The sequence below is a fragment of the Schistocerca serialis genome, chromosome 6, assembly GCF_023864345.2.
Source record: "Schistocerca serialis cubense isolate TAMUIC-IGC-003099 chromosome 6, iqSchSeri2.2, whole genome shotgun sequence".
In the NCBI taxonomy this organism is placed as follows: domain Eukaryota; kingdom Metazoa; phylum Arthropoda; class Insecta; order Orthoptera; family Acrididae; genus Schistocerca; species Schistocerca serialis.
The window spans coordinates 194,629,918-194,642,096 of NC_064643.1; positions in this window are offsets into that span (position 1 = coordinate 194,629,918).

The window sequence follows — 12,179 nt, forward strand, 5'->3', positions numbered from 1 at the left end:
TTGCACCATTTTTCATTGCTAAACGTATTTTGAGACTGCTATATCTTACGAACAGGTCTTGATGTGTCTTAGGTCGTGCTTCAATAATTAGTCAAAAGATCAGAAGACCATCACTGCAGCCTTTATCTTTATGAAAGCCATATAACAAATCCTCAGTTTTATTTTCGATTTCCTGTATATTATTCTTGTCAGCATCTTAAGTACCAAACTGTAAAGATGACTGTGCAATAATTCTCGTAGTTATCTGCCCTTGTTAATTTAAGGAATATGTGGGTGATTTTTTTTCCCTGAAGTCTTATTCTGTGGCTGCAGTCCCATAAATTTTACACACCAACATGAACGATTGTGTGGTTGGTACCGATCCCAAAGATTTGAGATATTTCAAAGAAATTTTACCTATCTCTTTTGCCTTTCTTGAGGCATATGTTACAAAACTTTGTGAACTCTGACACTGATACTGGATCCCCTATGTCTTGCACATTGACTCTCCTTTCTTCCTGTTGCGTTATCAGAAAAGTCCTCCTCCTCCATGAGGTCTTCTTCTACTCTCTACACGTATCCTCTCTCTCCTCTGTGAAATTGCCGCTACGCTCTTAATGTTGACGCCCTTGCTTTTAATTTCATCCAAGTTTGTTTTGATTTTTCTTTATACGGAATTACATTTTCCTTCGACTAAAGCTGTGGCATTCAGAAAAACCCTTAAACAGTCAAGAATGCAAATATAACAATATATTATTATATTTGAGATCTTGACTATTATGAATTTCCCTGAATACAAAGCTTTAGCACAACAAATCGCTTTTCTCCAAATCTGACCTTGTCAAATATTAAGGCTTCCTGCAATTATTTATTTCCGATTGCTTAACGTTTCTCTGCAGCCATCCACAAGTTATTTTCTATGCGGTTGTGGAAAAGACGTTGTTAATGTGCCTATGTCGATGACCCCACATATGCTTCAGAATTTATAGCCTGAAATGAATTATCGATTAGATAACATTGGGTGATGGGACACATGCAGCTCTATAGAATCTGTAAAAATCAAACTGAATTAGATATGTGTAAGTTTATCGGCTAGTGGGCGGGTGTCCTAATAGCGGACTTATGTTGATAATGTGCGTGTGTCCATTAGTGGAGATCTCTAAAAGTCGTCAAAGCGTCGCACACGCAAGACGCAGCATATTCCTCAATTGGACGTTATTAAGCTTGAAGACTCGAGTCATTGAGTTCTTGGGCAGCCCATCACTATCAACATCTGATACAATTACATTCAATGGCAATGGAGACGCTTGCGATTTTGGCACAAAAAGAAATATTGGCGGAATTTGCGTATAAACCTTCTTCAAACACTTTTGAGACGCAAATGAAACTGGTGGCGGTTTACGGCCGTAACGGGGGCGGCATAGTTTCGCCACGAAAGGTGGACATTCTACAAGTCCTTCTGGGGCTTAGTGGAACGCCATCACTCACAAAGATGTTTAGCAGCTGACGATGTGTTGCAGATATGTGCCGCATAAACTGATTGACGAACAAATATCTGCACTGGTGATAACTGCTAATAGTTGGCATTTATAACAGTGATCCATCTCTCCTGCATATCAACGACGCGTTCGATGAGACATGTATCACATTTTGCTGGACATGCGAGAGCATGTGGTATCTGTGGTGTGGTGAAAATCATTGCTCGCTGGCAGTTTCCAGAAGTCATTTAAAATGGTCTAGGGAAGTTATTGTCAGTGAACAGTTCGCTGAAGACGAATGATGGTAGCTTGCTTTAGTCCTTTCCTTGCTTTAGTTTGTGGTGCCATTGGAAACGTCCTGTGGGCTCTTGAATGCCACTCGAAGTATTCTTGAATAGTATGCGATAAATGAAATACTTATGAGATAATGGGAAGAATGAATGCACCTTGTAAGCTTAAACGTAAGTTATATGTGTCTGCTCTTTTGGAAATGTCTGAAAGAACAGACACCATGTGTAATCTTCAGCTTTGATACAAATTATGTAAATTAATGGTTCTTGAACAAAAGAAAGCAAAGGGAATGGACTGTTGACGTCAGCTGCATCGGGAATTCATGCAGTACCAGCGGCGATGACTGTGTGTCGGACTGGGATTTGAACCTGGGATCTATAGCTTACTAGGCAGTTGTCCTAACCTCTGCGCCACCTGGACACAGCGCTTGTTGTATTTACATGCAGTACCTTGGCACTGCTCTCGGATGACCCACATTTCCACCTAGCGTCACCTGTCCGCAGTTAAACAACTATCGGAGTTGGTGTATCCTCCAATGAATCCAGTCTCTCAAGTAAAAGAGAGTTAATTATTATACCGTCAGGCATCTACTCTTTGGGAATAGCCAGCGTTGTGTGACTGTAATGGAGGTTACTGCTTAGTTTTACTTTTCAGTCCATCACATTTGCGATAAACAAAATGAACTTGTCAAAGTGCCGTCGATATTTACAGTACTATAGTTGACCACAAATTTCTAGCCAATAGCTCCTCTCTATTGTATGGAAGGAACTGTTGCAGAGATATGGGACAGATTAAAAAATAGTTTTACAGCTGTGTGTTCAGACTTTTCTGTGCACTTTCTAGAGAAACTTGCAGATATATTTTCCTTCATGTATCATATTTGTAAGTGTGTATCTACAACGTTCGAATTCCGAAAGATTTTTGACAACAAATTTAATGCTGGGGAAATTTTCTGTGCAGTTATGGTTAGTATTCCCAATTACTATCCCAGAACATTAACACAATGAACATTAGATACAGGAAATATGCAAAATTAGTTAACTGCTGATTGCTAAGTCTTCAGGTTGACAGTTATTCTTATGGCAAAAGTAGTTCACCCTAAAACATTTAGAAGGTCAACTATATAGTTATTTCATTTCATTTTTTTATTAATTGCACACTCAAGTAGCGTGAGTTTGTATTCTGGTTCGATTTTCTATTGGTACATTGCACTGACTGGATGAAGTGTTTCTGGTAGTACGAAACTGGATGAGCAGTATTACTTTTCAAATTTTAAAGCTAGGCATCTGTGAAAAATTATTCCCCTGTTGATATGGCAATGCTAGGCTGTATAATTATGCTTGCATCGTTTGCAAAATACTCCTAATTCTGACTTGTGATTCAAATAGAATTTTACCTCATTAATACAGAACAAGAACAGTAATGTTTCTGTGATCGAACCTCCATAACACTCTAGAGGATTTCTCCTGATGTGGTGATATGGCGTCCTTCTGTGTACATTTCTTGCTGGCTGTAGGATATTTTCAAGAAATACTTAAAACATTCAGGAAGTGTCATATGCCCCATACGTCTTACTGACTATTTCTCACTTTGCATTTTAAATTACTGTCGCAATAGTGATAGTGACAAAAATAATAACTTATAGAGACAGCGGAAATTTCTTAATTTAGAAAGTATATTATGACTTTGGTCCGCAATCAAGGGTAAATCATCGTAGTGTGCCTTTTTCCATCCTCTGTCTGAAAATGGACTAAACCATGCAAGTGATAAACATTGTATATCACACAAAATTAATATCTCAAGCAGAATAGTATTACTGTCACACAATAAAATGCCTTTGATGAGTTAGTGAATACCTAAGTCGGTGATATTTTGCAATGTTAAAATTTCCCTAATGAATGTATAAGTGCCCACATAGGGAAGGCCTTTTGAAATCGAAATTGCGATTAACAAATAATCTGAATCGTTCGGTGGCGCTTGCATCACTTCTCGACAATGCCAACTGCTCACATATTTTGGAAGAATTAGTGAGACTGCTGGCAGCTACTGACATCTGTTGAGTCTCCTTTCTTTACAGAAACGCTTAAAAATACACATTTTAATGTCTGGGAACGTACCTCGAACTGCTGGTGTATTACACATGCGGCTAAGATCAGTATGTAACGTAACTGCTCAGCATTTTGGTGTCTTGTTGGAGATATTATTGATTCTGTAGAAACTTTACTTCTGAGGGTCCTAACCGTTTTTCTTATTCCATAAGAGAATGTGTGACAAATTTTAATGTCACTAAATTCCCTCTTTACTGCTTTTTATTATGCTGTTCCCTTTGTGTTATGAACTTCATAAAACAGTTACCTCACATATTCATAAGTAAAACTATATCCAATAGAACACTCGCCTTTTGTAAAGCTACCAATTTCTTTAATATCAGCTGTGTCGTCTTATGTGACTTATTTCTCTGTTTCCTTTTTAACGAAATTCTACATTGATCTTATTACCCACATCGTTTGTGATTAATGTAATAATAGTTTATGTCGACGAAGGTTATGAAAGAGAAGAGAAATCATGAAACCGATGCCAATACGTAGCCTAATCTTCTCGAATAACACCTACGTGGCATATAAGCTTAACACTTGAACCACCAGAGCAGCCAAAATGACGGTAACACTTTTCCAAAACGTATTTTTTCTGCAGTTTTTGTCTTATTGCAATGAGCTTCAGTGACTTTTCCAGGGTAAATGTCATAATTACCCGTACTAAATATATTTATTTTTTGAAAAATGGTTAGGATGTTGTTAAGAAGTATACACAGTATGTCTTACAACATGTCCTTCTTCCTCTGGTTGAGATTAAGTCTGTTAAGAATCAGTCTCTAAACAGTAATAATACGCATAATAATGAAAACTCTTTTAATTTTCTTACGTCCATTGTTTGTCTCTGCGTATTCAGTTATATTCTCATTCGTTAGCTCGTAAAAACATAGTAATCATGGCTCGCAGATCTCCGTCGCTTACCGATGCCGAATTGGTCGTCTCTCTTACATGATATTCCAGATGATAAGTCTGAAGCCGAATGTAGCCTAAATGCAGACGACCTAAGGGAAGATGCGGATGAATATTAGTGTCAATCAAACGATCACACTGGAAGCAATGATTCATATTAAGCTGGAAACGTAGTTGTTCAGCCAGGTTAGTAATAATTATGAAATGTGTTATATACAGGTAAAAATTCAGGATTTAGATGACAATTACTCTGAGCAGACACTGCTGATTTGTAGTTATCTATTGTTCTATTACAGCAGCAGAAAAAGTATCACCTGAAAGGAGATATCAGAAGGGATAGATGAACACATACCTCCCAGGACCACGTAATACGTTGCTGACAAGGGAACCTCCCCAACGCACCCCCCTCAGATTTAGTTATAGGTTGGCACAGTGGATAGGCCTTGAAAAACTGAATCCAGATCAATCGAGAAAACAGGAAGAAGTTGTGTGGAACTATGAAAAAATAAGCAAAATATACAAACTGAGTAGTCAATGCGCAGCATAGGCAACATCAAGGACAATTTGAGCTGTAGAGCGCCGTGGTCCCGTGGTTAGCGTGAGCGTCTGCGGAACTGGAGGTCTTTTGTTCAAGTCGTCCATCGACTAAAAAGTTAAATTTTTTATTTTCAGAGAATTATTATATGTCCGTCCGTCCGTTGCGAGGTAACTGCGCAGTAGTATGGGGACGCCACACCTAAACAAACATCGAAACACACGACGTCAGTCGACTACAGCGCACGGAAGAGAGAGTATTGCTGCTAACGAGGCTCCCTGGCTGGCAGCTGACTGTTCACTACTTTGGACGAGAGTACATTAAATACGTGAGATGTATTCCGTGGGCAATATGAATCCAGCAAATATAGCTCGCGACTTCAAGAACAATCGCACGGTCTTGCGGTGCGGTCGCAAAACACAGGCGCTAAACTTATTACAGTAAACAGAGACGTCAGTGAACGAACGGACAGATCATAACTTTGCGAAAATAAAGAAAATAAAATTTTCACTCGGGATAAGACTTGATATAAGGCCCTCTCGTTCCACAGCTGCTCACGCTAACCACGGGACCACGGCGCTCCTACGCTCGCACTGTCGTTGATGTTACATATCTTGCACACGGACTACTCAGTTTGTATATTTTGCTTACTTTTTTCATAGTTCTACACAACTTCTTCTTGTTTTCTCGATTGATCTGTGTTCAGTTTTTCAAGGCCTATCCACTGTGCCAACTTATAACTAAATCTGAGGGGGGTGCGATGGGGAGGTTCCCTTGTGAGTACTGTCATCACTGAGTGGACTGTAGTAGCGTTTGGAAAGAAAGCACTTGGCAGATTGGCGCGTTATAACATCGTGATAGAAAATCCAGGACCTACACCATATACAAAGTGGTATGTTTCTGATGCCAGTGTAGTGCGTGCATGGCGTCTGTTTTTGATGAATCAATACTGAAAGACATAAAACACTGTACGGAAACGGAATCAAAACGCATTCTAGGGAATGAATTGTGGAGTGTAGGTTTGGAGAAACTGGAGGCTTTTATTGCTTTATTGTACGCTCGTGGTGCTCTTGGAGCCAATGGGATTGTAGCGAACTCGAGAAATTACGAATCACGTGCCCCATGTTGGGCGCCAAAAATCTAGTGAACTCGTGAAATTACTATCTGCTGTCGAACATGAAATGAACATCAAATAACTAATGAGATTACCCCAGGTTAAATGAAATCAAACACAGAGGGTACAAGATTAAGAAGTTCATTTATGAATGTAAAAGATTGCTTATAAGATCAAACCATAAAATAAATCTATTTACCTTCGTGCTGTTTCCACAAAACAAAACAAAATTACAAATCTCAGGGCCGATTTGACTCAGGTACTAAGAGGAAGGAGGAGGGAACGAGTCGTCTATCCATTCTTCGTAATCGTTCGTCCTATACTGCTGTCGGTGGCTGGCGCTGCGTCGGTACCGTGCGTCGCGTCGGGGCTGTGCCGCACGGGTTGCCTGCCCTGATCAGCAATCGCGGCTTTGCGGCCGGGCCCAGGTACGATCTCCGCGTTGTCTGCCCGATGTCGGATGCGTGGCCGAAGCTGTGCTGTCACGGCGTCGGAAGGCAGATGTTGGCGATGGGTGGGAGAGCGTCCATGTCCTCTCGCTTCCGCGGTGTCTCCACCACTCTCTCTTTTCGCTTCTCATCCATCTCTCAGCTCAACGCCTCTTCGAAACATTATCCATTTCGGCGTCCTTTCTGGCGGACGAAATTTTCAATGTAGCCCAATGACAGATCGCCATTTCATCGCCACGCCTCTCCGTACAGGATGGAAATTTTCTATCTGCCGTGGGCTGGCGTGTACCTCGCGAATTGGCATCTTTCTCACGACTTCACGTTCTTAAAATGTTTTCCCTTGGGAGAGCAGCTACACAACACTTTTTGATAACCGCTCTCTCTGAGTAAGCTTTGGACAGACTCTTGTTTCGGCTCCGTCTCAAAATCTGCTGGCGTCCGTCATTTATAAGGAATGTACTCATTGTCGAGAAAAAACACCTACTTAAGAATGCTGGCTTCTTTCACACGCCTCCTTGCGCCAATTCCTAGAGCTTTTTGCACGCTGCTCCCTGTGCCCGTGGGGTGCTGGGATTGTTGGCCAATTCCTGCTCTCTAAGGCAGGTAAAATGACCGCCGCTAGCCCAGAGGAACTAAGATGCTTTCGAGCGTACATTCTTGGCGTTCTAATGGCTGCAGGTGTCCATCAGCTGTCGGCACGCTTCTCGTTGTCAGAAGGGCTGCTTCACATTGTGCCCTCCTTGAACAAGGCGAGGACGTCCGCCCCGGCTCCCCACTGCGTCGTTGCAGAATGACTGCACCCGGGGGCTCGCCTCAGGGTGTCCGGTTCGGCCGCTTGCTGCGCGTTGGAGAAAGTGGCCGCGGTCGGACATATACCAGTACTGAACTTGATGAACTGTGGTCTAAAGAGTGGGGCCCACCTATCTTTAGTGATGCTACGGGGAGAAACTGCTTTCAAGAAATACTAAGATTCCTGCGCTTTGGCGTTGGATACACGGGAGCAGAATGTTTGAAGACGTAAGTTGTTTTTTGTATCAAAAGTTATGAAAAAAATTCATTGAAAATTGCCATTTGACCGATACTCCAGGGGAAAATCTGACTGCAGATAAGCAGCTTTTTCCAAGCAAAACAAGGTGTCCATTCATACAGTATATGCCCAGCAAACCAAAAAATTATTTAGAAAATTCTAGCTTCTTGTTTACGTTGACTAAAAGTTACTGTGAAATGGGTTCCCTTGTTTAGGGGAAAACGACCGCAGATCACATGACGAGACTCTTCCTGAAAGTGTAGTGATGAAGCTGATGGGGCCGTTTCAAAAGAAGGGGTGAAACATGAGTACGGACATTTTTTTTTAAACAGTGAAACTGGGCGAGAAGTTGAGAACTAATACTTTTAGCATTATTGGAAGAATTAGACGATGAAGAACAGAAGTTCCTAATGCAGTTAAGTAATGAAGGCTAATCTTTACGACTCAGATCTCTTCAAACATTGCAGTGGCAGTCTTACAGTATACCAAGGCAAACGAAACAAGAATGTGCTTCTGTATAGCACTTTGAATTCGGAAGTTGAATTTCAAGCTAGTCCGAAAAAATCTCCAGAAACAATAAATTTCTACAAGAATACAAAATATAGAGTTGATGTGATGGATCAAATGGTAAAAAAAAAAAAATACACTGTTCGAGCTGGTACTCGTAGATGGCCAGTCCATGTATTTTATAATATTCTTCACTTGGCAGCCATCAATTCATGGATCATTTTCAAGAAAGTAACAGAGATGAAGATCACTTGTCGAAATTATATCCTGAAGCTAACAAAGGAGCTTCGTGTGGGATAAGTGGACTCGAAAAGTAATTTGGTGTGAACAGAAGCTGAATCTGGAAACTCTGTGGAAGGAAATAAAATGAGAAGACAATGTCAAATAAAGAAGTGTACGAATAAGACAAGTTATATCTACAAAAAGTGAGCGTGTAGTTCTTGTTCAAAGGACATAACTAAGGACGTGGTATGTAGTTCCTGTTACTAAAGATACATAATTCACATCAGTGAGTGCAAATAAACTGAAGTAAAAGTCAGGCAGTGTTTTTCAAATATATTGTGGTATATGGATTTGGCAAACACATTTCATGACTATAAGGGCGCTACATAAAATGTTATAGTACGTAGTTAATTTAATAATAATGAGTACACAACAAATACGTCAGCTTCTTTACTAAAATAATTTGACAGTAAAACTGTGTTTGTTAATTACGTAAAAAGTTCCTAAAAGCTCATTCTTGTTTTTAATAAATGAGAAAAATTAATAATTCCATCATATTTTAGTTTTATAAACCTAAAGTACACATTTGAAGCGATGACAATGAGAACTAAAATAATAATTTTCATGTAGCAGTCGAAACGACCGCATCGGTGCTTCTAGGTATACAATATGTTCCGCCGGCTCTCGTGATAAAGTCACAATCCAGCAACCGGAGATCTTCACCAATGTGCCTATAAGATGCCGCAAAGAAGTTTGCAGTTTAATCTAGGACATAGATCTAAAGGCTGTTGAACTGGATCATTACGTCACTGGCTCCTCTCCTATTGCCGGCCAAGTGTTGGCGGTGAAAATTACTTTATCACAAACTTTCGAACGAGCTCTCCCTGAATAGAAAGCCACAGAATAAGATCCCATTATTGGCCTCAAATACGGAGACGAGCGTAAACCATGTGAAAAGAACGATAAGGTGGATGCACCTAGGCGTTTGCGTAAGTTGTACTTGAAAGCAATGTAAGTCTATTTTGGAAGACAACATAGATCGTTATCATTTCCAAAGAGGATTAGCTGCTTTCTTTCACATTCGATCTTGTTGCCAGGAGAGACAGTAGACTTGATTCAAACTGTGCTTCTGTAGAAACTTATTAAGAAACGAAAAGTTGAAACAGTGCTGAAAAGCTAAGTTACTGTGTAGCACTGATCTGAAGTACAAGGAACATATGTTTTGAAACTCTGCAGTCCTCTTTGTACTGAAAAGAATCATTTACATTGTAGACTAGAAAGAGCTTACTACTACATACGCATATAAAGTTTATAATTTAGAAATACAGTGGTTCCTGATAACACACTTTTATATTTAGAAAACCATTAACCTTACCTAGCTGTTTTAAAATAATATTTTCTTAGCTATTACTTTCACTGACGCTTTCGGCATTTACACCACTTTCCGACGCTTCCTGTGCATACAGGGAATGAATCAGAAAAAAGCTTGCTTAAAGTGTCACGTTACTTCTCCTCTTATGCGACGTGGTAAACATCAAATTCACCAAAATCAAAACGCGACGTTCCTTTGCCTTCAGTATATGTGATCGGACCTAAGTTGATGTTCAACGTACTTAGACTGAAGAAGTACTATTACCCACGTTTAGCACATTTTTATCGCTTTTCAGTTTCCAGCCTACGTAATTCAGTGTTAAAAGAAACATATAGGGGCCATACAGAGGGAAACTGCAAAGATTAACATACTGTAATTATGGTAGCCTTGCTTAATAAATGGTCTTCCTGCAGCTAATACATTTCCGATCCGTTCGTACAAAATTTAATCCTATTACGTTTCGACAACATTTGCAGTACGATTAACTACTTAAGTAAATCCAATTAAAGGCTTCCATTTTGTGTTGTTGTTTCTTAATTAAACTAGTATACAACTTTATAGTAACTACACGCCTCACTGATGTCTCTAATTTCGTGAGATGAGGACGACATAATTTCCACGCCGTGATTTCATTATAGGAATTTTTATGAATAACGGCCTTTGCCTGGCGTTCGCCGCTCATTATTCCTTCTTCGTTGGTGGAATTTTTTCCATTACTTCACGCAGGGATCTTATTAATTCTCGAGGTCCTGAGGGGCTTTGGTGGACCTTCATTCTTGCTTCGGAAAGATGTGCTGCAAAAATTCTCTCCGTTGGAAATTATTTCTTCTGTTGGCTTGAAACATTTGGTTGTGGAGATAAGGCACTTAACGTGGGAAAGATGTTCTCCATTCAAACCAAATAATCTTAATAACTGGAATTTGAATTTGATTCGTAATGGGAAATTTAATACTTTCTTCTTTTCATTTTTTTTATTGGCACGTGCAAGTATGAGGTCTTCCAAAGACGAGCGATATATATTTATACTAACGGTGCACTATAGTCACAAAGTTTACAATTGTTTAACAGTTTCATGTGAAACTGTACTGAATTACCAAAGCTACTTAAGGCAACCACCTCAAAGGATGAGCTCCACATTTTTAAAACGTGTACATATAAAAATGTTGACATCTTTTAGTTTCTCTACAACAACGACAAAGTCCTAGATTACATTTCAGTTACAGTAAATGCCAGAAGAAAGTGTTTGTGAAATGCTCTGATATGTGCAATGGAAGAGGATATAACTGGCGTCTACTTCTCCATCACACGCACAATGGAAATGCACTGTGAGCCGATGTTTCTTGGAATTAGCCTAACAGTTTCTACAAATCAGAATATCACTTAAAAAAGCCTTCCCCAGCGTCCACAACTGGTAAAATTACGAAGATAGCTCACAAATCTTAAGAAATTCTACAGCGACGAAAGTAAGATAAGGATGTGAAGACAGTACAAGGAATTTCCTTTTTAGTTACGCTCATGTTGAGCACTGAACCATTATCACGTTTCTTAAAGTAATTAATAGGCAACTCTCTCCCAAATGTCGAGTATGCTGCTCTTTTACAGTTTCATTCTTTCAATTAACAGCTTCAGTAGTTGACGATGTGTCTGAAAAACGTATATCAAAGTATTTTACATCGAGAATAAACTCCAAAATTAGTTATTACATTCCTTTTCCATTACGTTTCATTTCATCCTGTGTTAAAGGTGGAATCTTTTCATTTTACTCGTATTACGAACATTAATTGGAGAGTCATGTGAACGACTCACCATAATGTGATCTTTTAATTGTGGTTAACATCACTGTTAGTCATCGTATTCAATGTCCGGACTAAAACACTTCTTCCTATCCCGCTGCTCTGCCAAAGCATGATATTCTTCACAAACACTGGTGGTGTGTGGTGCTAATATCTCAGTCTTGCACTGAACTTCACCTGTTTGCTTCCCTTCTCACGTTCCACCAACCATGAACTTCGTAGAATAGAAACCAAACCAAATCTAACGCTTGAACTGACACTGTATATACCATGTTCAATGCATGGTTTACACGGTTTCTTTATTTAGTACGACTTTAACTCGATGTAATCACGCAGTATTGCTTAATGACTCGATCCGAATACTTCAGGGCATACCTCACCTGACAATAAGTTCTCTTGAACAGATGAAA